General features: G+C 35.3%; 1 long non-coding RNA gene across 5 annotated transcripts in view; it reads left to right on the plus strand.

The window, feature by feature from the left end:
- LOC102153856 overlaps positions 1 to 27,542 on the plus strand; it is a 174,561-nt gene extending 147,019 nt beyond the window's left edge. For 3 of the 5 annotated variants that reach the window (XR_005371196.1, XR_005371193.1, XR_005371197.1), the window contains 3 exons: positions 18,867 to 18,913; positions 21,749 to 21,877; positions 26,770 to 27,542. This is a non-coding gene — a long non-coding RNA (uncharacterized LOC102153856). Of the gene's footprint in view, positions 1 to 18,866; positions 18,914 to 19,131; positions 19,427 to 21,748; positions 21,878 to 26,769 lie in introns of those variants that run through there. The other 2 variants (XR_005371195.1, XR_005371194.1) reach the window with 2 other exon arrangements.
- The last annotated feature ends 290 nt before the right edge of the window (positions 27,543 to 27,832 follow it).

Consider the following 27,832-nt stretch of genomic DNA (forward strand, 5'->3'; position numbering starts at 1 on the left):
AGTGGCTCAGTTGGTTGAGTAGCTGACTCTTCATTTTGGCTCAAGTCACTATCTCAGTGTTGTGGGATCGAGGCCCCATTGGGCTTCATGCTTAGCAGGGAATCTGCTTGATATTCTCTCTTTCCCTCAGTGCCTCCCTCCCTCACTCCCCCCACCTCTCTCTCAAATAAGTAAATCTTCATTAAAACAAAACAAAAACAAAATTTTCATTCTTTTTAGAATCTGGAAACAAGGTCTCTGCATCAAAACCATCATAAGGCTATACAGTTTAAAGATGGTGCTTCTAATTTACCTTGGAAAAGCTTTCAACATGTAGAAATACATTCTTGGTTTTTACCATAAATATAATAAATAACCAAGAATAAAGTGAGAGTGTACCTACATTTCTGTTCACAGCAAGATTCAGAAGTTGCTCACATAAATTCTGATTACATTTAATTTCCCTGGACTTCGTCATAGGAGTGTCTGGTATTTGAAGGAAGACTAGGAGATTGATTGTCTAGGTGCTCAGGGAGCTCCCACTAAAAGTAAGGAGAGGATTGACACAAGTTCACTATTACTAGTGTGTACCAAACATATTTACCTAATCCCTTTCCAAGGAACTTCCAAGTTCTGTTGAAAAGGTAGTCTCTATAATCAGACCCATCACTTTCTTGTAACTGTAATCAAATTGGTATAGGCTCTAAATGTCCAGTCATTTTTAATATGTGAAATGAGTTTATTTAAGCACAAATGATGTTAATATTCCACAGTTATTGGGGGCCTTCAAGATCACAGCATATAAGGATTTTTTGGATGTTAAGCCTCTCAAGTAAATTCAAATAAGGTATTATTTTAATTGTGAAGGAAAAATTGCTTTTTTAAGTACTATCATTCAACATCCATCAAAATTGGGGCTTCTGATAACTAAAAATGGTGTGAATATTATATTCATAAAATTAACAAAAAAGATAATTCAAAACAGAAAAAAATATTTCAGAGAACATATTTATAAGACCTCCTGAGCAGACAATATGATTTATGCACAAAAGCACACCTCCACACACCACAGAGAAACACAAGATACACATGTATATTTTCTGTTTAACATTGGCAAAATTCTATAAGGCAAGCTTCCATTTTCCAAATGAAGATAACCGAGGCTTAGAGACATTATGTAAACTAAGCTGGTAAGACACAGAACTGATATTATAATCCATATGTGACTCCAATGCCAGAACTAAGACTTAAATATTGATTCACACTTTATAATGATTGAGCCAAACACTATTTTATTAAAGATTCTTAGGTTTAAAAATAGTAGCAACATTATCAAAAGTAATATTACTACATTGATTTTAATTCTAAACATTACTTCTTTGCTTTGGAGCAAAGATATTGGAAGTTTTGATTAGATTGCTAGTAACTGAATAAGGAAAATGTATAAGTTTTTACTATTTACCGACTTAATTCGTTACAATAAGATTTTCTAATAGATATAAAGAATTCATATTCTAATGGAGATTGTAAAATTTTATTGATTTCGTTAATTTTTGCTAAATAAGAGCTACCTAAAATTAGATCCATATCTTCATATGCTGTCATTGAGTGAATCGAAAATGTTTGATCCCTGATGAAATATTCACATTTTGTCCAGTTCAACAGAAATCAATATTGATTCATCATCTTTAGTTCACTGGAGGAAACATCCAAGTGTCAAACTATAAGCTCATCAACTTCATTAACAATTAAATTTCCTTTAAAACAGAGATGTGGGGAATTGAATTTGCTTATTGTAAATGGGAAAAAGATTGGATTGTAGCCTGGTTCCTAGAATGATTTAATCCTTTCCGGGTGAAGCAGTATTAAATAAGATGACCAAAAAGAGACTGCATCTTTTTCTTTTATAATGTGAATGGACCAGCTTTCAGAGTGAGTGCCAGAGGTAACATACAGCCACTCAATCAGTTGGAAAAATGAGGAATGGAAACCTTATGGAAAATTAACATTTTTTTTAAATGTCCAGAATAAGGCAGGCAGAACCTTCTCCAACTTCCAGGTATATAGCAGGAGCAGGACATACCAAAATCAATTCTTCCTCCCTAGGTTGTATATATAGTTAGTGGGGAGAGGGAGAGAAAAACATGCCATTGAGAAGGTTTCTGAATGTTACTTGCCCTTCCCTGCAAATCCATCAAGGTGATGAGCAATTTATACCTGTTGTAGGGCATTGCTACCTCACTGAAGCATTTAAAGATATTATGAACTTTCTTTGAATACTGGGAAATATAAACATCAAGCTGATGTCATCTGGGAGTCTTGAATTCTTAAGTTTTTTTGACATTGTATATGGTAAATGGGTAAGTATAATCGAAAAGAGATGATGACAAAGGTTGAATGATTTTTATGAGGTATCTTAGTATATAATATATGAAAACAAGTTTGGATCACTTTTTATAAAGACCATCCCAATGCTGTACTAAATCATTGCTTCTTAGTTCTCAACAACTATAGGGCTTGACATACAATTGTGAAATAGGTGCTCTCCACCTGCCATCATATTGCTTCATTTATTTCATCATGAGTCCAATAACCTAATACTTTTCCCCACATCCACTTTTAAAATATATTCTCAGCTAATTTGCTCCAATTAGCATTTATAGCTAACAGCTTTAAAACACTTGGTAGGATTTATTTATACCATGACACTCCATGCCCCATAATTAACATTAGGATGGCTAGTGTTACCAATAAACCCCACTGTCCTAAATGAATTCCCAAGTATTCTCTAAATTTTGCCAAATATTCTCTAAAAGGGAAAGACTCAACCCTGATATTCTCTACTCTTCATCATCCAGATATTTAGCAAATGAATTTTTGGCTATTACTTCCTCAAAAATATTTTTAGTATCATGTAATGGATATTAATTTTACATCTTAGGTTATAATCCTATACTACATTGGCCATACAGTTAACTTTTTTATTTCAATTATTAAAATTTTAAGATCAAGAATTCCCATTTGGTTTTCATTTATCGTTTCTAATTATTCCTTTCAAATGGTCTATTAACTCATTAGGGCTAAATTTCCTTTTAATATGTTTTTATAATTATTTGAATATTTTATGGTAGATGCAATTTGATAAGTCCAACATATGTGCCATCATTCAGTTGGCTTCTATTGACTACTGTTTTCTAAAGTATGAAACACATTCTCATGTTTGAGTGACCAGCAATTTTTTTTGAATTTTACATTGGACATTATAGCTTATATACTGTGCATGTACTAGGTTCTGTTACTGTCCTCTAATGGTGTTGATTTTTAGTTAGGTGGGCAGTTCCATTACTGGTTGATCACTATGAACTTGGATAGGCTTGATTTTATACCTTTTTTTATGCCTGGGGAAGACATGCTGTGTTTCTCAGACCTCTCTAAATTGTCAAGAGTCAATCGCCAATCTCTATTTTTTTATGTAGATACCATCATAGTTTCAGACCATGTTAGGGTGAGTCTATAGAAGTCTTTCTAGAATGTGTGTGTAACTCCTAAAGAAGGGCCTCTGTGGAGTCTCTGTAGGGTATCAGTGTAGAAGGATGTGTCCAAACCCCAGTTGTCTCCAGCATGTCACAGCCTCAGTATTCTTTCTTCACTTTGAATCTCATAGCTGCTGATTTCTGGCAAGGCTATACAGTCTCATTTTCTGTCTAGAGAGCCCAATCCTTACCCAAGCACTCTGGAGGAATTTTGTTTGGCTTCTTTGGACTCTTCTATCTTCCTCTCATGTATAGATTATAGCTGCTTCATCTGTCCCAAACTCTGATTTTTGCCTTCTCTACTCAGCAGGACCACATGGTTTGGACTCCACTTCACTGCAACTGGTGGAGAAATATGTCACCATAGAAAGAGCAGCACTGAAAGTGGGACATCCATTGTGCATGTTCATTTTCTCAAGGATAAAGTTCTTGAATTGGCTATTGCCCAATGCTGTAATACAGCACATGTATTTATACATATCTGTGTGTATATACATCCACTCATTTAATTTTCTCATCATTTACAGTGGGAGAACTAAGTGTGGTCTGATATCTAAATGGGAAAAAATGTTTTCCTACAAAGTGAGTTGAAGTTTTTTTTTCTGTATTTATAAATTCCTTTTTAGAAATAATTTCACCTTTCACCATTGCTTTTTTTTTAATCAATGCCCAGAAATCAGTGGCATTTCTCACTTATATTCATTTCTTTTTAAGATTTTATTTATTTATTCCTGAGAGAGTCAGAGAGAGGCAGAGACACAGGCAGAGGGAGAAGCAGGCTCCATTCAGGGAACCCAACATGGGACTCAATCCCGGGTCTCCAGGATCAGGCCCTGGGCTGAAGGTGGTGCTAAACCTCTGAGCCACCCAAGCTGCCTTTATTTTTCCACTGTTCTTCCATGTAAAATGAGATTTTTGTTAGAGATTGCTGGGGATTACTTCCTGACATATTTTGCCCATTTCTTTAGACTTTATAAGAATATATTTTTTCAACTTGATTTCCAGACAAGTGTTCAGAAAAGAAACACAAAGTGGCTGTTTCCAGTGGTTTGTGTTTAATTGTATAACATCATCTCTGAACCAGACTTGTTAAAGCATAAGCATCAATTAAAGAGGAATCAACTTGAAATAAACATACTTTAAAAATTTACTTTTTTCCACAGAATTTTCACTACAAGATTCCAAGATGAATATGTCCAGAATTCAAATTGCACTGAATTCTTGCTGTAGCTATTTTTATAGCTTTAGTCATCTTTAAATGTACTTCTGCCCATTATTGAATTTACATCTGCTAAGTTTATTCACCAAATGTTTTTGAAAGCGTAGGAATCATGATTTTAGGACAATATGAAAACTAGTTACTATTAACTTAATATTTTTAATAACATGTTTTTAAAGGGTGGCAATTTACTGGCAGGACACAGCTTTTAATCCTTTGTCCCCTAGGAGCATCTTCTATTAGTAAGTTTCTCTTACTTAAGTAGTTCCTACTAGGATACGTATATGGATTCTTAGACACTGTGTTAATCAAACTGTTAAATAAATATCTAGGCATTGACTTCTTATTTAATCTTTTGAAGATCATGACTAATAAAAAAAATTATTCCTAGAGTTACTGCATTGACATCAAGTAGAACAGATTTCATTGTAGATGGTTTAGAGCCTCTATTAGCAGATACAATTCACCAGCATTGGCTGTTGAACCTAAATGGTAAGGAAATAATTGTGTTCCTTCCTTAACTCTACCTTGTTCACTAGCAATACTTTAAACTATAGGGTGTGACTTTTCTTCTAAGTGATCTTTGGGCTTGCAGAAACTTGAGAACTGCCAAGACATGGCAGACTGTAGAATACAAGAGAGTCATGTGAAATAAAGATTAAAATGTAAATTAGGGAGACCATAAAGGAAATCATTAGACAAAAATGTTACAAAATGAACCTAGAGAGGAAAATTTCACTAAAGAGTTTAATTTAAAAAAAAAAGAGTTTAATTTTGTCTGTTACTCATTTGACATTATCTAAGAGCCTTTGAATGATTTTAAGCAAGCATGTAATGAGGTCAAATCTTCATTTTGGTATGCCGAAGACATATCAACCACCCAAATGTTAGGAATGACTTTCCCAATGTGAGGCAACTGTAGTTGGCTGTGGTAACTGTGTCCTTTATTCTTTCCCATATTCCTTTCTACTACTCTTTATTGTCAGGCACATCCATCCCTAGGGCCATACATTCAGAGTTACCCTTCTCTCATTGAAAGAGGAGAGTGTCTAGAGGATTGATCTTAGGTTCATATGAGGATAAGCAATTTGATTAACTTAGCACTTGAGAAGATGGATTTCAAAACCTCTCCTGTGTTAACAATGACATGTCATTTATCACTTGAATAGTTTCAGATAAATGCCTTAATATCAGCTAGTGGGAACTTTTGGTAATTTCTAATGATATGAAAAGCACAAAGAAAAATTCACTGGGAATATGAAAATCTCTTGACTCCTAGACAGATTCTTGACAAGAAGAGTTTGGAGGATCACAAATAATAGACATCCACTGGCACCATTCTTTTTCTTTTTTTAAGATTGATTGATTGATTGATTGATTGATTGATTTGTTTGTTTATTCATGAGCGACACAGAGAGAAACAGACAGAGAGAGTCAGAGACACAGGCAGAGGGAGAAGCAGGCTCCATGCAGGGAGCCTGACGTGGGACTCAATCCCAGGACTCCAGAATTATACCCTGGGCTGCAGGTGGCGCTAAACCACTGCACCACCAGGTGCAGTGCCATTCTTATTGGCACCTGTGCCATTCTTATTTTATAATATAATAAGACACTTAGTAATGGAAAATATTTATATGATTAAATCTTACCAGCAATTGTTGATTAGCGGTTTTGTGGTATCCCAATTTTTGGTTGTTCACATATTTGATAATCACTCTAAATCTTGCTTTTGTCACAAAAATTAACAAAATCTTAGATTTGAAAGATTGTTGAGCCCAACATTTTTCCTTCTATTCTTCTTATTGAAATATCCTTCATTCTCTACTTTCCTTAAGTGTCAAGCTTTTCTAAATTTTTCTAGTGTTCACCATTCTTTCCTTAGATAAGCAACTTTCAAACCTCTTATCTTCTCAAAATGTTTCCCTGGGAAATAAAATATCTTAAGAATAGATAACCAAGATATGAAAGGTAAGGCCAGTAACTGAATAAATTATTATAAAATAATGTATCCTCTCTAAATTTTCTGATCCAGTCACATCGGAGGCAAGGATTCCAGGACAAAAAAAAAAAAAAAAGGGTTACAAGTAGGCTGATCATAGTTTCCCAGCATAACTTGGAATTTAATCCTGTTGTCCCAGGACCTCAAATCCTGTTAGAGTCCTCTGCACTCAAAATTGCCGAAATTTAGATGATACATTTTAGGATCATCCTAATTGTAAGTAGCAAGATGAATTTTAAGCAGGAGTTTATATCCTTTTAGCCATATCCTCTCTTGGTACTCAACAATGTCAAAATTACAGTTTCTTTTCTTTTTTCTTTTTTTTTTTTTTTTGCCTAACTTATGCTCCTAACATAGAAAATACTTAGGGGATGGGGAGCTGGGGAGCGAAGGAATGTTACTTAACCCTACCCAGTTTTACCATCTTCAAACCCTCCTTAAAAATGTATATTCACCTTAGCTTAGTGTGAACAGATTTGGGGATTTTAAGATGCAAGAAAAGTCTCTCATTTCTCTGCTATCATTCAAGCATATCTCTCCTCTGAGACAAAGTATGACAAAGTAACTTAGGCTAAGGTGGGGCAAGTAGACAGGGAAAAGAGCTTTAAAACAAAAAACAAAAAACAAAAAAAAAAAAAAAACTCCCAATACATTATCCTGTCATGTATTTCTTTGCTTTTCTGGTAGTACCTTTCATATAAAAGTCCTCATTAAACATTTGGTGAGTGAATGAATGACCTAGAATGAACTATGTCTGTATATAAAATCTGAGGTGACCAGGACACCTTCCAATTTCAGAAAATGATATTAGGCAGCTGTGACCCTTGAGATACTATTGCTTCAGCTGGAGCTCATATAAATTCAGCATGTTAAAGATTGTTAATCTTTTGTTGTTGAATATTCAAAAGTATAGCAACTGGTTAGAAATTGCTTGAAATTTATTTCTGTTTTTCAAAGAGTTCCCAGCCTTAAAATGAGCCATTCTCAAAATTATTGGAGTAATGTTGCTGGGGTGATTTTCATGAAGGTTTACAGAAAGCTAGGGATATATGTGGAAAAAAGCCCAAAGGAGCATGTAGGGATGGCCAGGTTAAAAAGGCATTATGCAGTCTACTTAAGGGACTGGCATCACAGCTCATGCTGGCAATTTTGAAGCGATACTTCAGAGCTTGAAGCAGAACCAAGTCCTTGCTTTGTAAATCATGGGGTACCAAGAAGGCCGCTTCAATGACCATATGACAATGTGTGAATCTGAAATGGAAGAAAATTTCTTCTCTTATCTACAAAGTGTGGCATTCTTTTGTTATTTTGGTGCAATGGAGCCTATAGAAAATGCAGTAATACTTTGACATTGTGAAGATTTTGTCTAATATGTCAGTACATGAGCAATAGTAGCAGTGGTAGTAATGAGGAACCTGGAAGTGACTACATGGGTGAAAATAAGCTTGAGAGCAAGTGAAGAAGAGCATCAGAACACCAGGTGAGAAAAAGTTCAAAGTACCAACCAACCAGAGTGTCGTGTCTGTGGAAAGGTGCTAATGGAGGAGGGTTGTTGTTATTCATAAACCTGGAAGTTTGCCATTAGCTTTTAAGGGCATAAGCCAGAGAAACAATGATTATTCTTTACAAAGCTTCATCTGTACCCACTATTCTCTGACATGACTAGATAAAATGGTTTCTATGATTCACTTGCATGTATATTTGTTTTTCAAAAGAAACAGTCACTATTTTAGAAGGACCAATTTAGTATATGATCCTCTGTCAAGCTTGACTCTTATCATGTCCCTAGGTTATGGATACTAGATAAGCAAATAAAAATATGGTACACCTATTTAACTTTATATGAACAATAATACTTTAATGTAATGTCCCAAATAGAGATTGCTGGGAAGACGATGGATAGAAGGACCCTAAGCTCACCTTGTCCCATGAATATGACTAGAAAACACATCAGTGTAAATAACCCAGAAAACAACCGAAAGACTGGGAGAACAACCTCTAAAAGTAAATGTAGAGAAGAGGCCACAATAGATGATAGGGCAGGTGGGGAATGGTGCGGAGCTAAATGAACCCACTGAACTGTCCATAGGAGGGAGGGAGGCTATGTGCATGGAGAGGGGAGAGAAAGAGACTCTCACACCTGGGAGACTGCACTGGGAAGACAAATATGAATATGCCATAACATCCTTTAAAAATCACAGGGGCCAAATTTCATAAGCTCTTACAAGCAACAGAAATTTTAAAAATTAGTAGGCTCCTCTCTGGGAGAGGATATTAAGTCCTGCCCCTAAAAAGACAGCACAAAAGACACTTCACAGTGATAAAGTATGAATATGGTAGTTTGAAAAGTGTCTGGGGCTTACTGGAGGGATAGTTGTTTATTCATCTCAGAGCATGTCCTGGAGAGACAGATCTTTGGTAGACTCCTCCAACAAAGGAGTTGGCAGGCACATTTTTATTCCTCCCATGAAATACATGGCACTAGCAGGAACCAGCATAGAATTGACATTCACTACCTAACTTGCCAACACTGCCAGTGCACCACCACCTGCACACACTTTGGTGGATCTGCCTCCTCCAGCCGGGCCTACCTCAGTCCCCCTGCTATAGGTCTCCTCTCACATATGACCAGGCCTCACCCTGGAAACACTGCACATCCCATCGCTTCACACGTTGCAGAGTCACCTCCTCCAATACATTCTTGGCTGAAGCACATCCAAAGCCATGACATGAGGCTGGCAATGTGGAAGCAGCCCCAACAGGGGTAAACACCAAAGAGACTCCTGTCCTAAGAAGAGAGAGTGATAAACACACACACATACCAGGTAGACCACAGCACCAGCAGTGAGCTGAGGTCAGACAACTGGTCTGACTGTAGGCTCCACCCACCAATGCAGGTTTTCAGGATAAAAACACAGGGAAAGTGGCCTGTGGTTTGAAAACAGATAGTCTGACTCAACTCAAGCCCAAGGCTGACTCAGATTGGCCCATTAACATCACAGGTACCCAACACTGACCACAACAGGCAAAGAGAGCCACTGCAAAGGACTGAACTGAAGGAAAAGGTGGCTCAGCCACAAACATAAGGGCATATGCAACACACATAGAAGAAACCACTAAAAAGTGAGGTTATGGTGGAAAGGGGATACTGTACGGCAGGGCACCAGAGGACCTCTTCTTCATAAGGCCACCTTTTTTTAAAGATTTTATTTATTTAGTCATGAGAGACACACACAGAGACAGAGGCAGAGACATAGGCAGAGGGAGAAGCAGACTCCATGCAGGGAGGCCAATGTGGGACTCAATCCTGGGATTCCAGGATCACGCCCTGGGCTGAAGGCAGTTTCTAAACCCCTGAGCCACCCAGAGATCTCCAAGGTCATCACTTTCAAGAGCAGGAGAAGTAGCTAACTTTCCAAATAGAGAAATAGTCACAGAGAGTTAGACAAAATTGGGAGACAGAAGAATATGTCCCAAATGAAAGAACAGGAGAAACTCATAGCAAGAGATCTAAGAAAATGGAGATAAGTAATATATTTGGATAGAGAATTAAAATTAATGATCATAAAGATATTCACTGAATTTGAGTAAATTGTAGAGGACATCAGTGAGACCCTTAATAAAAGGAAAAAAAAAAGAACCAATCAGAGATGAAGAACAAAATAAATGGAATTAAAAATAAGTACGATGGAATAAATAGATTAGAGGAAGCAAAAGGATAAATCAGTGGTCTGAAGGACAATGTAATGGAAAGCAATCAAGCTAAGCATTATGCAAAATGAGAATAAACTCAGGAAACTCAGTGACATCATCAAGCATAATAACATTTGCATTATAGGGATCTCAGAAGGAGGAGAGAGAAAAGGGAACATTTTTTTGAAGGAAGAATAACTGAAAACTTCCTGAATCTCAAAAGAATACAAAAATAATCTAGATCCAGGAGGCACAGGAATCCCCAACAAAATCAAACAAATGAGGTCCATACCAACACATAGTAATTAAATGGCAAAAAGAAGTGATAAAGAGAATTTTTAAAGTAGCAAAAGAAGAAAAAAAAATAGTTATATACAAAGAAAACTCCATAAGATATAGGCTGATTTTTTAGCAGAAACTTTGCAGGCCACAAGAGAAGGGTGTGATATATTCAAAGTACAGAATGGGAAAAAAAATAAAACCTGCAACTAAGAGCAGTCTACACAGTAAGGCTATCATTCAGAATAGAAAGAGAGATAAAGAGTTTCCCAGAAAAACATAAGTAAAGGAATTCATGACCACTAAGCCAGTTCTATAAAAAATGTTAAAGGGGGATTTTTTGAGTGTAAAGGAAAGACCGTAAGTAAGAGTAAGAAAAATAAGAAGCACAAAAGCAGTAAAAATAAGTATATCTGTAAGACCCAAACAAAGGACTCACAACATAAAAGGATATAAAGAATAACATCATATACCTAAACCATGGGATGCAGTGCAGAGAGGAGTAAAGAAGGAGTCCAAGCTTAAGTGATCATCAACTTAACATAGACTGCATTATGCAGAAGATGTTATATACAAACCTAATATTAACCAGAAATCAATAACCAGTAATAGATGTACAAAATTAAAGGGAAAGGAATCCAAGTATATCCGTAAAGAAAGCCAACAAACCATGAGACTTCTCTCATGAGAGAAAGAGAAGAGAATAGAGACAACAAGAGAAGGAATAGAGACAACCTACAAAAACAACCATGAGGCAACTAACAATATGGCAGTAAATACATACCTATAAATAATTATTTTGAATGTAAATGGACTAAATGCTCCAATCAAAGGACATAGTTTGATGGAATGGATCAAAAAAAAAAAAAAAAGACCTATCTATATGCTGCCTACAAGAGATTCATTTCAAACCTAAAGACGTATGGAGATTGAAAGTGAAAGGATGGAGAAGCATTTTTCATGCAAATGTAAGTGAAAAGAAAGGTGGCATAGTAGTAATTATATCTGACAAAATAGACTTTAAAACAAAGGCTGTAACAACAAAGGACACTGTATATCACAAATGGAAAAATCCAACAAGATATAATAATAGTAAATATTTATGCTCCCAACAAGAGGGCACCCAAGTATATAAAGCAGTTAATAATAAACTTAAAGGAACTAATCAATAGTAATACAATAATAGTAGAGGACTTTAACACCCCACTTACATCAATGGGCAGATCATCTAAACAGAAAATCAACAAGGAAACAGTTGCTCTGAATACCACCTTAGACCAGATGGATTTAACAGATGTATTCAGAACATTTCATCCTAAAACAGCAGAATACATATTCTTGTCAAATGCAGGTGAAACATTTTCCAGAATAAATTATACCATGCATCTATTCTGACCACAACACTATGAAACTAGAAATCAACCACAAGAAAAATTTTGGAAAGAGCACAAATACATGGAGGTTAAATAACATGCTACTAGAAAATGACTCGGTGAACCAACAAATCAAAGAGAAAATCCAAGAAAATAGATGGAGACAAATGAATATGAAAATACAATGGTCCAAAATCTTTGAGCTACAGCAAAGCTGTCCTAAGAGGGAAGTTTATGGTAAGACAGGCCTACCTCAAGAAGAAAAATATTAAATAAACAACCTAACTTTGCATCCAAATGATCTAGAAAAAGAAGAGAAAAAAAAAAAACAGCAGAAGGAAGGAAATAATAAAGATTAGAGCAGAAATAAATGAATTAGAAATGGGGGAAAAAATCAATGAAAACAAGAGTTGGTTCTTTGAAAAGATCAACAAAATTGGTTAACCTTTAGCCAGACTCATAAAAAAAAAAAAAGAGAGAGAGAGAGAGAGACAGAGGACTCAAACAAAATCAGAAATAAAAGTGGAGAAATAACTGACACAACAGAAATATTAAGAAGAGAATATTATGAAAAATTACATGCCAACAAATTGGACAACATAGAAGAAATGGATAAATTCCTAGAAATAGATTACTTCCCATAACAGAATTGGGAGGAACATAAAATGTAAAAAGATTGATTACTAGCAAAAAAAAAGAAAAAAAAAGAATTAGTTATCAAAAACGTCCAACAAACTGAAGTCCAGGACCAGATGGCTTCAGAAATTCTTCACAAATCCTACCAAACATTTAATATCTATTCTTCTGAAACTATTCCAAAAATAAATAGAAGATTAAGAAAAGCTTTCAAATTCATCCTATGAAGCCAGAATTACCCTGATACCAAAGGCAGATAAAAACACTACAAAGAGAGAGAACTATGGGCCAATATCTCTGATGAACTTAGATACAAAAATCTTCAACAAAGTATTAGCAAATCAAACCCAACAATACATACAAAATCATTCATCATAATCAAGTGAGATTTATTCCCAAGATGCATTTGTACATACTAATAATAAAGTATCAGAAAAAGAAATTAAGAAAATAATCCCAATTGCACCAAAAATAATAGCTAGGAATAAACTTAACCAAGGAGGCTAAAGGCATACACACTGAAAACTACAAAACACTGATGAAAGAAATTGAAGATGATAAAAACAAGAATATTCCATGCTCACATTGTTAAAATGTCTATATTGCCCATGGCAATCTACATATTTAATGCAATCCCTATCAAAATGCTAACAACATTTTTTCACAGAACTAGAACAAAAAATCCTAAAATTGGTATGGAACCATAAAAGATCCTGCAAAGCCAAAGCAATCTTCAGAAAGAAAAACAATGCTGGAAGTATCACAATTCCAGATTTGAAATTATATTACACAGATATGTAATCAAAACAGTTTGATGGGATGCCTGGGTGGCTCATTGGTTGAGCGTCTGCCTTTGGCTCAGGGCATGATCCCGGAGTCCCAGGATTGAGACCCGCATTTGGCTTCCTACATGGAGCCTGCTTCTCCCTCTGCCTATGTCTCTGCCTCTCTCTCTATCTCTCCTGAATAAATAAAATCTTAAAAATAAAAAAACAGTTTGATTCTAGCACAAAAGTGCACATGCAGATCAATAGAACATAACAGAGAGCCCAGAAATAAACCAGGATTATATGGTCAATTAATCTTCAATGAATAGGGCAAGAATATTTAACAGGAAAAAGTCTGTTTCACAAATGGTATTGGGAAAACTGGATGGGCCCATGTGAAAAAACAAAACTTGACTAGTTTTTCACTCCATAGACAAAAATGAACTCAAAATGGACCAAGGATGTAAATGTGAGACCTGAAACCATAAAAATTCTAAAAGACAGTACAGGCAGTAATTTCTCTGACACTTGCCATAACAACACCTTTCTAGACATACCTCCTGAGGCAAGGGCAACAAAAGTAAAAATTAACTTTTGGGACTATCTTTAACAAAGCAGGAAAGAACATCCAGTGGGAAAAAGGAAGTCTCTTCAACAAATAATGTTGAGCAAACTGGACAGGAACAGGCAAAAAAAAAAAAAAAAAAAAAAAAAAAACTGGATCGCATTCTTATGTCCTACACAAAAAAATAAATTCAAAATGTACTAAAGACCTAAATATGAGACAGAAAACCACAAAACCCCTAGAGGACAACACAGACAGTAACCTCTTTGACATCAGCCATTGAAATTTCCTTCTAGATGTGTCTCCTAAGGCAAAGGAAACAAAAGCAAAAATAAACTATTGGGACTACATCAAAATATAAAGCATCTGCACTGAAATGGAAATAATCACAAAACTAAAAGACAACTTGCTGAATTGGAGATGTTTGCAGATAGCATATCTGATAAACAGTATTCAAAATATATAAAGAACTGATACAACTCAACACCAAAAAATACAAATAATCCAAATAAAAAATGGGAAGAATACATGAACAGATGTTTCTCCAAAGAAGACATCCAGATGGACAACAGACATATGAAAAAATGTTCAACATCACTTATTATCAGGGAAACGCAAATCAAAACCACAATGAGTTATCATCTAACACCTGTCAGAATGACTAAAATCAAAAACACAAGAAACGAGTGTTGGTGAGGATGTGGAGGAAAAAAAACCTGTGTACTGTGGGTGGAAACTGTCCTAACCTAATTTGTCCTAATGCAAACTCTCCTAACCCCTGTAGAAAACAATATGGAGGTTTCCCTAAAAAATTCAAAATAGTACTACTCTATGATCCAGTAATTGCATCATTGGGAATTTTTTTAAAAAGATTTTATTTATTTATTCATGAGAGACACACAGAGAGAGGCAGAGACACAGGCAGAGGGAGAAGCAGGCTCCCTGAAAGGAGCCCGATGTGGGACTCAATCCCAGACCCCGGGATCATGACCTGAGCTGAAGGCAGAAGCTCAACCGCTGAGCCACCCAGGTGTCCCACATCATTGGGAATTTAACTGAAGGATATAAAAACATTAATCCAAGAGGATATCTGCATCCCTATGTTTATTGAGGCTTTTACAAAAAATCAATTTATAGAAACAGACCAAGTATCTATCAACAGATAAATGTATAAAGGAGATGTGGTATATATATATAGAGAGAGAGAGAATAGAACTACCCTACAATCCAGCAATTGCACTACTAGGTATTTACCCAAAGAATTCAAAAATACTAAATATATATATATATATATATATATATATATATATATATATATTCAATGGAATAATCTGCCATAATAAAAATAATGAAATCTTGCCATTTGCAACAACAGGGATGACATTAGAGAGTATAGTGCTAAGGAAATCAATGAGAGAGAGAGAGAAATATCATATGATTTCACTCATATGTGGAATTTAAGAAACAAAACAAAGGGGGGGGGTGGCAAATGAAAAAAAAAAAAAAAAAACAGACTCTAAACTAGAGAGAACAAGCAGATGGTTACCAGAAAGGAGGTGGGTGTAGGGAATGGGTGAAATAGGTGAAGGGGGGATTAAGAGTACACTTATCTCGATGAGCAGTAATATATCAAATTGTCAAATCACTATACTGTACAACTAACACTAATTTAACAGTTTAACTATACTGGATTTTTTTAAAGTCATCTATCTAAAATTCAAATTTAAAAGGCTAATTTTACTTGGCAACTCTGAGATCTCTAGGTCTGTTCCAGGTGTCCATCTCATCTATTGTGAAATAATAATAATAATGGGGACTTGCCTTACAAATAATTCTATTTGACTCTAGTCCTGCAATTATATGGCTCCCCTCTTCACTGGTATCCCCTGCCTCTGGATGGCACTCTCTGTGGTTCAGGCCTTCATTCTGTGGCTGAGTGAGCATTCCCTCAGTCAGCTTCTACAGTGAGCAATTCTTCATCATCAGTTAGCCTCTTGCTCTTCTGTACTCCTTTCTAATATGAAGACAAATTCTTTTCTCTTACCCCTTCTTTGGGGGGGGGTGTAACTTAGAAAAAAGAAGTTTTCCTTTTTTTTTTTTTCTTTTTCTATACAGCTCTCTCCTTTCCAGGGGTGGGTGTGTGGATGATGGTGTTGATAGGTGTGAAGTATATTTAGGAGCAATTAGTACAATACTCAACAGCATTGTTCTCCCCAATATTTACTCCGTCACTAAAGTTGCCCACTATAATGAAATGATGCTGAACATCACTGATCATCAGGGAAGTACAAATCAAAACTACAAGAATATATCAACTCACACCAGTCAGAATGTCTAAAATCAACATGAGAAGCGATAGATTTTGTTGATGACCTGGAGGAAAGAGAACCCTCTTGCACTGTTTGTGGGACTGCAAACTGGTGCCACCACTCTGGAAAACAGTATGGACATTCCTCAAAAAGTTAAGAATAGAACTACCCTACAATCCCGCAATTGCACTACTAAGTATTTACCCAAAGAATGTAAAAATACTAATTCAAGGTATACATGGACTCTAGTATTTATAGCAGCATTATCTACAATAGCCAAATTCTGGAAACAAGCCAATGTCCATTGAAGGATGAACGGATAAAACGAATGTTATTCGGCCATAACAAAGAATGAAATCTTGCCATTTGCAATGACATGGATGGAGCTTAATGAGTATTATGCTAAGTGAAATAAATTGGAGAGAAGCTAATAGCATATTATTCTACTCATGTGGAATTTAAGAAAGGAAACAAATAAGCAGTGAGGGGGCAAAAAAAAAAAAAAGAGAGAGAGTTCGACCATGAAACAGACTCCTAACTATAGAAAAATGCTAGTTACCAGAGGGGCAGTGGGTAGGATGATGAGTTAAACAGGTGATAGGGATTAAGTACACTTGTGATGAGCTCTGGGTGATGTATGGAAGTGTTGAATCACTACATTTACACCTGAAACTGATACTACGTGGTCTTTAATCCTAATTTAATAATAATAATAATTAATAATAATAATAGTTAATAATAAAGTTGCCTATTATACAGAACTCCTTCCTTCTTTGTGGAAATGTTTGTCTAAGGAAAATAGTTGTTCTTCCATGGGTTATTTCTTACCTCAGGTTCATCAGTTATTTGTCTCTATGTCTGAAACACTATTTTGGATACAAAAAGTTCTCTTGCTTGGGATTTCTGAGCCCTAAGTATAAAAATTTAATGAAACATCTATTCCATGTTCCTATGTGAAGATTAAAATGGCTTTCCCCTCCTTTTGTTTGATTTTATTTGTTATTATATTTTGGTTTCTTTTTGCTTTGGTTGATCTGATACAGAATATACAAAAGAACACATATATGCTATTCTCACCTCTGTTTTAATGGTGCATTTTGAGTATCAGCTCTAGCCCAGACAAAACACTTAGTATACTTTCTAGTCAGACACTTTCCACCTAAATTGAATATTTAAAATTTGCATGTACATTTTTTAGACCTCTTATAATAAACATATTCATATTCATTCATTTATATACATATATATAGTTATATATAGATGAGTTTACCCAATTTTGTAAAAGAAGAGAAAGGTGCATAGGTATAGCAATAAGTAAAATAATTGAGATAGCAAGACACAAATTTTACTCTTGGATTTAACCACTAATTCATTGTGCTACCCATCCCCACACTTGGATTTCCTTGTCTGTGAAATGAGCATGATATACCATGGTGTTGCAGGAACAATATTTTTTGTGTGTGTGTTTTTGTTTTGGGGAGGATTTTTAATAGTAAGGTGCTATTATTACATTCTGGATATAATCAAGGGGTTATTTGAATATATACGCGCTACTTTATTGTCAGTGCTTTTAGCTCATAAATTGAACCATTCCTTAGGAGCACAGGATTTTGATCCCACACTGTGACAAGATATTGTCCATTTCTTTCATATAATATTGTTCAAAGAAGTAAATATTCATCTCACTCTTAAATGACTCTCACGGATGCCTGATTTCCAGCAACCCTTTGAATTTCTCAGTTTTCAAAAGCATTGCTTCCAGAGGCAGATTGCTGTGGTTTTCCTCAAATTAAGTCCTAGGCATACTTACATCAATGGGAACTGGGCTGTCAAGGAAATGAACACAGCAGAAGTGTAGACACACAAGTTCCAGTACACTGAAGTTGCACATCTGAGCTCTTACTCTGTTTCAACAATAAAAAGCTTTATGATACTCACAAATCTCTTTTCTTTTCACCTTCTGAGACCTTGATTTCTTTCTTCTTCTTCTTCTTCTTCGTTTTTTTTTTTTTTTGGTTGATTTTTTTTAAATACAAAACCATGGCAATAGAATAGATTTGTGATTCCCAGATACAACTGATGAACAGAATCACCTTTGATTTTTTTTTTTAATTTTAGTTTCCTGGATCCCACCCCAGACTTAATGAATCTGACAACCACATCTGGAGAATTTCCTCATGCCAATGATTTCTTTACAAAATAGACACAGTCAAGGAACAACTGGTTTGGCACTACAGAAAAATATGAATCATTGTATTTACCTAAATTCAGAAATCCAGGGTTGAGTGAAAAATACATATATTTTTTTTATTTTTTTATTTTTTTTTTTGCAATTTTTTTTTATTGGTGTTCAATTTACTAACATACAGAAAAATACATATAAATAAAATATTGTATATTGAGACTACAGTGTGATTAGGGAAGTTGCAACATTAGAAAGGAATAACGGGATTTTAAGACACACACATTGTGACCAGCAGATCCTGGAAATCTGTCATTTTTATCTGTTTTCAGATGATTCTGAAGATTAGCGATATAAAAGAATGATTGGGTTCTTCCAGGTAACACATTTTATTTCATGTAAAGCTCTGACTGCTGCAACTAGTCTATTGTTTTCTTTTATAAAAGTGATAAATATTTAATAATTGACAAGAATCAAAGTGAAAATGTCCCTCATTTGAAAGTCAGATATGACAGTCATTCTGGATTTTTAAAAACTGCCTTGACAAATAGACAAGGAGTAATATCTCAAACTGTCTTTTATATTGCTCTTCACTAGGTGAGAAACTTTCTTCATGAATTCACAGACTTATCTGTGCTACAGGAAGCTTATATGGAAAATCTGCTACCAAATCAAGCCTCCGTGTTGCAAGCAAACAAACAAATGAGCTTTGTATCAATCAACTAAATCAATCAAAACTGGCTTCCTATTCAAAGTTGCATGATGTTTTCTTTTCCATGTTTCTGTTGAACCTATGGACTATTTATTGAGCACCCATTATGTGCTTAGAACTACCTACAGAAAATAAATTGATCTCTTTTCTCACGACGGTGGGAGAAGATGTGTAATGAATGAAGCCTATGTAGCTGTGTATCTTTATGAGAAAAAAATGAGTAGAGTAGATTACAAGGGTTTTTGAAGGAAGGAAGAAATGAACAGTAGGGAGAGCAATCTAGAAAGTCTACATAATGAGAAGAGAGTGCTTGGAGTGAGCAGAATTTGGTTATGCTAAAGGGGGTTAAGGAAATACGAATGTGGACATTTCACAGGTACAACCAAATCTCTCTGTCATGGGATTTTCCAGCCCTTGTACACACACCTCCCCACATCAACAACACATTCTGCTGCCAGCCACTGCCCGTTGTGCATCTTCTAGATGTAGTTTGTTGGTTTTCCTGTTTTTCGATTTTATATTATACAAAATCCATGTAATCTTTTTTTCTTTCTCCATAGCTCTTTGATCAGAAGGTCAATGCTTTTGTTTGCTTCTATGACCACTTTTTAATAGTTGACACGATTTCTTGAGTTTCTTAAGGCTGTTAGTGTAATCTTAGTTTTTAAGGGAGTCTTAAGTACCTATTTCCATAATGCCTACTCTTAATCATCGCTCCCTTTACAAAAACAGGAAAACTGTATGACAAATTATTTTACTTCCTTATTTGGCCACCTTTAAAGTTTAGTTCAATTGGCATCATGTGGTATAGCAATTCATCCAACTATGCTGTTCATTCTAATTCATATACTCTCCACAAAAACACTAAAATATGTTTCATTATAGTTTTGAAACTACAAGTTCTAGGTAATTGCATATTCTCCTTTAAAACTATAATTTCCACTGTTTTCCTCAGAACTGCAGGTCAAATGTGTGTTTTTAATGAAAGTCTTACCTAGATTAGTGCTATAACTTTTCCCCAAGCTAAGTTTAATCTCCATATACAGTATCTGTTATCTATATAACTTTTTTTACTTAAGCAGGTCTGTACTTCTGACATTACATAAATATTAGAAATCCATCTATTTCTGCAGCACAAAAATGAATGTTCTTTGAGTGTTTCCAAAATGTAGGATAAATACTGGTACAGGTAAATTCCTCAGACTGGGCTGACAGAAACTAGATGATAGATAGAAAGATAGATGATAGATAGATAGATGATAGATAGATAGATAGATATAGATAGATAATAGATGATAGATACCTAGTTAAATTTGAATTTCAAATAAATAATAAATAACTCTTAGTGTAATTATACATGTGTGGGTCATATCTCTATTACAACTGTATTAATTATTTGTTTTGAAACCAGAGGTAACTGGCTCCTGTGTTTTTACTTGCTGTAGCTGGCAACACTACCCAAAAATTATTACCGAGACTCCATCGGGCTTCCCCAAAGTTCTCAGCTTTGTGTTTTTCTTCTGTCCCCTTTGTCCTCACATAATTCCTCTTGCTACTTGGCTTAGTCCCTCCTGTTAATGCTGCCACCTGGCAGTATCTTTGATATATAGAGTCCCTGCCTCTGGTTCCTCACCTGGCATTCTCATCCAACATATTTGTGCATGCTGTCTTGAAGCCTTTTATCATGGCCTCTGAAATCTTCCATATTGCTCTTGGGTCCACACACGATTGAGTCCAAATTTCTCAGCTGGATTCCAGGCATCTTCTTACTGAGGTCACATTTCTACTCAACTGTTGTCCCACTGATTCTCCAAGTTAATGTCTCACTCTTAATATGTTTAGGTTAAACATGTTTACTGTGTATCTCCATCACGTCAGCCATGCTACTTCTGTGTCTTCTCTCTTCTCATGTCATGATCCTGTCAAGCCATTCTGCAAAATTCATCTCTTGGCTGCTTTCCTATACCTGTCCATCCTCTTATGCAATTAGTCTTCTATTGGTTACCTGCAACAATCACTTTAAGACACAATCATATACTACATTTCCTTTTTAAAGCAATGTTACTTCTTTCTCCATCAATGAAATAATATTTTTAAGGTCAGTAAATATATCCTGGGTTGTTTTTTCCTTTTCTTTTTTGGAGTGCTAATTAAATTGCAGGCATTCAATTAGCATGTTTGGAATTGAAGGAAAGATGATCATGCTCTCTTAACAATAAAGAGTGCCATTTTCCACAGAGAAGGAAATGATTAAAACAGTGTGGGAGGATATGGGCACATCCATACCCCCTTGCTTTAGTGTATCTGCTGGATGAAAGTTGCATTCAGTAATAATCAAAAGGGAGTTGAAAATTGAAAACAATCATCAGGCTTTAATCATGCAGCTCAAAGTGAAAGAGATAGGGCCCTAAGATGCCCTAAAATAGTATTTTTGCAGTGTTCATTTTAGAACTTGGAAGACTAAAGTTACATTCTCTTTGTCCTGATTGTTCATTTTTGCAGCTCCAGCCTGACCCTCCATTTCAAGTTCAGGTTCCTACAACTGGATGTTTCCTGGCCATTTTGAAAAGTTATTGCATTCTATTTGAGACAAGATCAGTGGAGGTCAAAGGTCAGAACACTTGACTGGAGGTATGACATTAGGAAAATGGGCATTTCAGTAATCATTCTGAACTTGATTTGGAGCAAATAATAAGGCAGAGACACCTTTGATCTACTGACTGAGGCCCAGACGTGGCCTGGTATTTTTTGCTAGTGCTATATCTCTAGAGTTCATATAAATCAATTTACAAGAACATTATTTATTCCTCTCTCCAAGACGATTTGCCAGAATGAGGTCAGAAAGAAAGATTAATATGACACCTAATATCGCAGCAAGAAGAAAACTGTTTTACAATTAGGGTCAAATCTTAAAGAGGCAGGTGTTTTTCCTTTGCCAGAAAATACTAAATTCACAGTCTTGCATTAAGGGACCTGGTAGGCCTTATTTTCTGAGTCCAACAGCAGTGACACATATGCAAGCCTTGGATATTTGAAATCCTAGATTGAGTATTTCTTTAACTTCTCTGACCCTTAGTTTTATCATCTGAAAATAATAGGGTTTAGTAAGGATTAAAACTGAAAATATGTGGGTGATAGAGCCCTTCTACTCATAGTGCTCCTTGATTTCTGTTCACTCTTTCCCTAAGAAACCAAGGTTTGGATGTAGGTAAAAATTTATACAGTACTGTATACTGTCAAGGCCTACCAAGTGTATTGTTTCATGTATTAAAAAAATACTCCACTGAGAAGCAAAGACTATATTATCCTTGCACTTTTCAGAGAAAGAAAATGAACCACAAAAAAAACTGAGACAGAGTGGAAAGATTCCTAAACAAGAATCAGGAAAGTTGGTTAAATTTCTAACTTAGCCACTAACTACTTTATGGCCTCGAGCACTTTAGCCCTCTTGTGTGTAAAGTAAAAATGCTGACCTAGATCCTCGCCGTTGTCTGGCATAACTCTCAACATCTGTAATGCAACCCAGACAGGGACAACATTATAAACAGAAAGGGTTTTTTTTCTGGTTATTAAATGGTATGACTCTCCTCACTTGATCACATTGCTTCTTTTGCAATTATTTGAAGCATTGATTTTTTACATTTACATGAAGAAATATAAATTTCTTTGCCCTTTAAAATCCAACTGCTAAATGTGTGTGTCTTACAGTAAATGTTGCTCAACCACCAATGATTTGTTGTAACTGCGTGGGGGACACACATAAATCAAAAACGCATTTAGAGCTCAGTCCAAATTATAAATTCAATAACCTGGTACAAATTATAAATCAAGTAACTGACTACTGTGCAACTGTCAATCAATTGAAATAGATTAACACCCTCAACCCAAGTGACTTGAGGAACTGTAAAAGTTAGGGGAACTACAAGATTGTAGCTCTAATTTGAAGAGCTCTCCACGGTGTTGGCAGCACACTTCTGGACACAGAGTAATAGGAATAGGGAAATTTGTGGAACACACACTGTGGGCTTTATTCAGACTATCTCTGTGTTCTCATGACTACCCTATGCAGAAGTTGCTCTTATCATCATTATTTTCTCAAGGATGGGTTGAAGACAGAGGTGAAGGTGCTCACGCCATGTCATATGCTCCTAAAACACAGCAGGACCCAAACTGCCTGGTGCATCTTTGTCTAGACACTGACCTCTCAATAGTTACGCAGTACTAAACACTCCTTATATAATTCTAAGCAGAGGAGGATGACTGGTGGATGGAATTTCATGCTCAAATTATCTTCAGTTGAAAACCATCTTTTGAGCTAGAGAATATAAAGATTTCAGGAAAGCCAGAGTATGTTGGATTTATCTCCTTCAATGATGAAAATGTTTATTTTTGCTCATATGCATTATTTTCTATTATCAGGATGTGCTTTGCACCTGTGTAGTCTTCATTACTTAACAGAAGTACAAGTTTCAGATTGCAGAATTAGGTGCTTTGGTTTTTCTTATTTTTATAATGACTTTGTTGAGCCACTTAATCAAGACCTACAACTTCCACCCTCTCCAGACACAAGAATGTGTGGCCATGTCATGGGATTTTGTGAGGACTGAAGAGGGAGGAGAAAGTGTTTTGCCAATAGCTCGGCATTCTGTTTCCCACATATCATATATTAGGTTAAGATAATTGGCTTTCATCTTATAACAAGGTAAAATGAGTACCTACTGAAAGACGATGGCTCTGTGAGCAATCTTCACATACATTATCTTATCTGATTCTGAAAACCCTGGGAAACAATTTTTTTTATTAAGATTTCTTTAGCAGTCATGCATTCTGTGGAGTTGCTTGGGAAATATAATGAACGTGTGTACTTTCTCTTGCAGAACCTTAGGTGGCTTTATTGACCTAAGATCCCAGCTCCTGTGAGGAGAAAATATAAAATCCCAAACACTTCCCATTGGAAATACGATTCCACACAAACATCCATTGGTTAAACCTCTCTCCATACTGCTGTGACTTTCTACATTTTCCATAGTTCACCAGCTTTCAGTATGGTGACAACCCTAACCACCCCCAAGAGGATCAACCATGTGCTCTGGAGAGATAAGGGAACATGCTTGGAGATTTGCCTCACATAACACCAACCCTCTCCAATGCATTTACCATTAGTGCTTTCATTGTTGTGTGTAGTAGTAGTAGCAGTAGTAGTAGTAGTAGTCGTAGTATCTCCTGCTAGTAAATCTTAAATGTTTCAACATGGATCAAGATAGCCAGTACCTCTGAGCTCAGAACCACCTGGAACTATCACTACTCACAGGCATTAAACTCATTCAGCTGCTGAACAAGTAGGCTGACTATATCTCATCAGGACAGGAGATCATAAAACATGTTGAATGCTGGATATTTCAAGAATATCAAATACTAGTAAACATAATATTCTAAGATAATAATAGTATCAACATCTTTTGTTAAGTTTTTGAGATAATTATCTATTATTTTTCACATCAGATTTATTATTCTAATATACAATACACAATATACACAATGTACATACACACTATGAACACAGTATATACACACTATTTGTATACATATATACACATACACAACTACTACACACATACACAAGTATATCAAAATTTAGAAAATTGATCACATGCCAGCAGCCCCCTCAATAGTTAATACTCCACAAATATAAATGCTATTCTTACTTCTATTACCACAAACTTAATTTGCTTAGTTTTGAATTTCTCATAGTGGAATGATACTAATGATACCAAGCCCTCTTTGTATCTGCTTTCTTCATTCAACAATCTGTGTTATAAAATCCATCCATATTGTTATGTGTAGCAAAACTACAATTAATTTATATATAATATTCCATTTTGTGAATATATCATGATTTACCAATTCTGTTGATGTATCTTTGAATTATTTCCATTATTTTGTTATTATGAATAAACACGCTATGGAGATTCTTGTGTATGCTTTTTGATGGGCATATGCATTTATTTGGGGATGGTGTTGTATAGCCAGGAGAGTAATTGCTGGGTCACAGAATAGATGTATATTTAATCTCTGATTGATATTATGAAATAATGTTAAGTGACTATATCAATTTAGACTCTCTCCAGTAATTTATGAGTTCCAGCTGCTCAGCATCCTTGAAAATACTTGGCATTTTTAGTTATTTCACTTTTAGTCATTTTGTCTCTAAGCTTAATTTCGAATATGTTGTTGTGGGGTTTTGTTTCTTTTTCCTGAGAGAAAAAGAGAGAGAGAGAGCACATATGTGTGCTGAGGGAAGGGGGGCGGGCAGAGGAAGAGGGAGAGAGAGAATCTTAAGTAGGCTTCACACCCAGCATGGAGCCCCCCTGCTGGACTCAAACTCAGGATACTGAGATCATGACCTGAGTTAAAATTAAGAGTCAGGAGTTTACCCAACTGAGCCATCCAGACACCCTGTTTTGTTTTTCTTTTGAGGTGATATACCTATTTTTTATCTGTAACCAAATAATAGGTAGTAGGCAAAATTTTATTTCTGCAATATATATATGTGCCCTGTATATGCTTCATGTTGTGATTTTATATACATATACATACATACATACATATATTCATTCTGTGTAAGTACAAATGCAATGAAAAAATAGGTTAAATGATGTAACTACTTTGTTAATTACTGTAATTTTGCATACCAAATAAAAGCACAGCTGCAACACAGACCAAATTTTAAAAATATCAATTTTAATTAATATGCAGTTTCTAACTATGAGCAAGAGACTGCAAAGGCACTATAGGGTATAACAAAAAAGTGAGGATTGAACAGGCTCTCTTTCCTTGGAACTTACACTCCAAGATAGGGAGTTAGAACCAAATGTGAGTAACTGACAAATGTCAAAGAAATCAAGAATTCAAAAAGGGTCATAAAAATATAAGGCATCATTGTTATATGAGATCAACCAAAGTAGATAGTTAGTTCCAATCATAGGAATTGGAAAAAAATGATAAAGAATTTTTTTCTCAAGGGAAACAAAGGATTTCAAATAGTAGAAATAAGTTAGATGATTTTCTGAGTAAAGGAAGAACATTAAAAAAATCAACACTGTCACTATGTTAGAAAAGTTCATGGAAGGATTGATTGATTAATTGAAAGTAGAAAGATCTATTCCATTTGGTTGAAATGGAGAGATATGGAAGAATAGAATAGTCTCTGTCAAAAAGATGAGATGTTCACTGATAAATAGTAAAAAAAAAAAAGTGGATAGAAGAATGAATGAATACATGAATGATTCCATTAGTAAATGAAGAAAGAATCAATAAAAGATTTTTGGGTCACAGTTTCTGTATCTATCCCACTGTTGGATGTCTTGTGGGTGAAGCACTGAATGCCTTTTTTTCTTTTTCACAATCTTCTCAAAGATGTTAGTATGGTGAAAAGCCTTGGAAAATAATCAAGTTCTCTGAAAACAAAGGACAGATTTACTTACAGTCCAATACAACAAATATGTCTTTTTTTTTTTTTTTAGGATAACAAGCTAATTTGCTTGAAGAAAGAAAGAAAGGAAGGAAGGAAGAAAGAAAGGGTTTGGATTTCCTAAATTCAGGGCTCCTCAACTGTGATACATAACCACATGAGTGCAATAGACCTCTGACACCTTCACTTCAAATCTGTGGGACTGGAGAGGCAAAAGTGATGCAAACACCATACCCATGGGCTTAGTGTGCCAAGAGTAAGCTGTTCCTTTATCTCTAACTCAGGATTTTCATGTCTTCTACCAACATGCCTATGACTTTAACAAACTACTTTGTTAGCTTCTAAGCAGTGTAAAATCTCAGACTTTTCATGACAAATTTAAAAGGACAGTCTCTTCAAAAATGGTGTTAGTGAAACTGAATATTCATATGTGGAAGAATTAATAGGACCTTATTTCACATCATATACAAAAATCAACACAAAATGGACTAAAGATTTAAACATACACTGAAAACCTTAACATTACTAGAAAATAACATAAGGAAAAGGATTTTTGACTTTGGTCTAGGCAATGATTTTTCGGATATAACACCAAAGGCACACAGGCAACAAAGGAAAAATAGAAAAGTGAGTTTGTGTCAAACTGAAAGCCATCTGCAAGGCAAAGAAAACAACCAAGAGAGTGAAAAAAAAAAATCTATGAGAGATATAGGGTGAAATCTATGGAAAAATGGGAGGAAATATTTGCAAGCCATCTCTCTGATAAGAAGTTAATATCCAAAAATAAACAAGGAACTCCTACAATTCAATAGTAAAAAAAAAAAATCAATAGCCAAATAATATAATTGAAAAAAAATGAGCAAATAACCTAAATAGACATTTCTCAAGAGGTATATGAATGGCTAATATGTATGTGAGAAGATGTTCAACATCACTAATCATTAGAGAAATACAAGTCAAATCACAGTTACCTACCATTTCACTCCTATTAGAATGACTAGTCTCAAGAAGACAGAAAATAACAATTGTTTGCAAGGATGTGGAGAAAAGAACCCTTGACACTGTTGGTAGGAATGCAACTTGGTATAGCCATTATAGAAAAAGAGTATGGACAT

Source organism: Canis lupus, chromosome 16 (assembly GCF_011100685.1).
Source record: "Canis lupus familiaris isolate Mischka breed German Shepherd chromosome 16, alternate assembly UU_Cfam_GSD_1.0, whole genome shotgun sequence".
In the NCBI taxonomy this organism is placed as follows: Eukaryota; Metazoa; Chordata; class Mammalia; order Carnivora; family Canidae; genus Canis; species Canis lupus.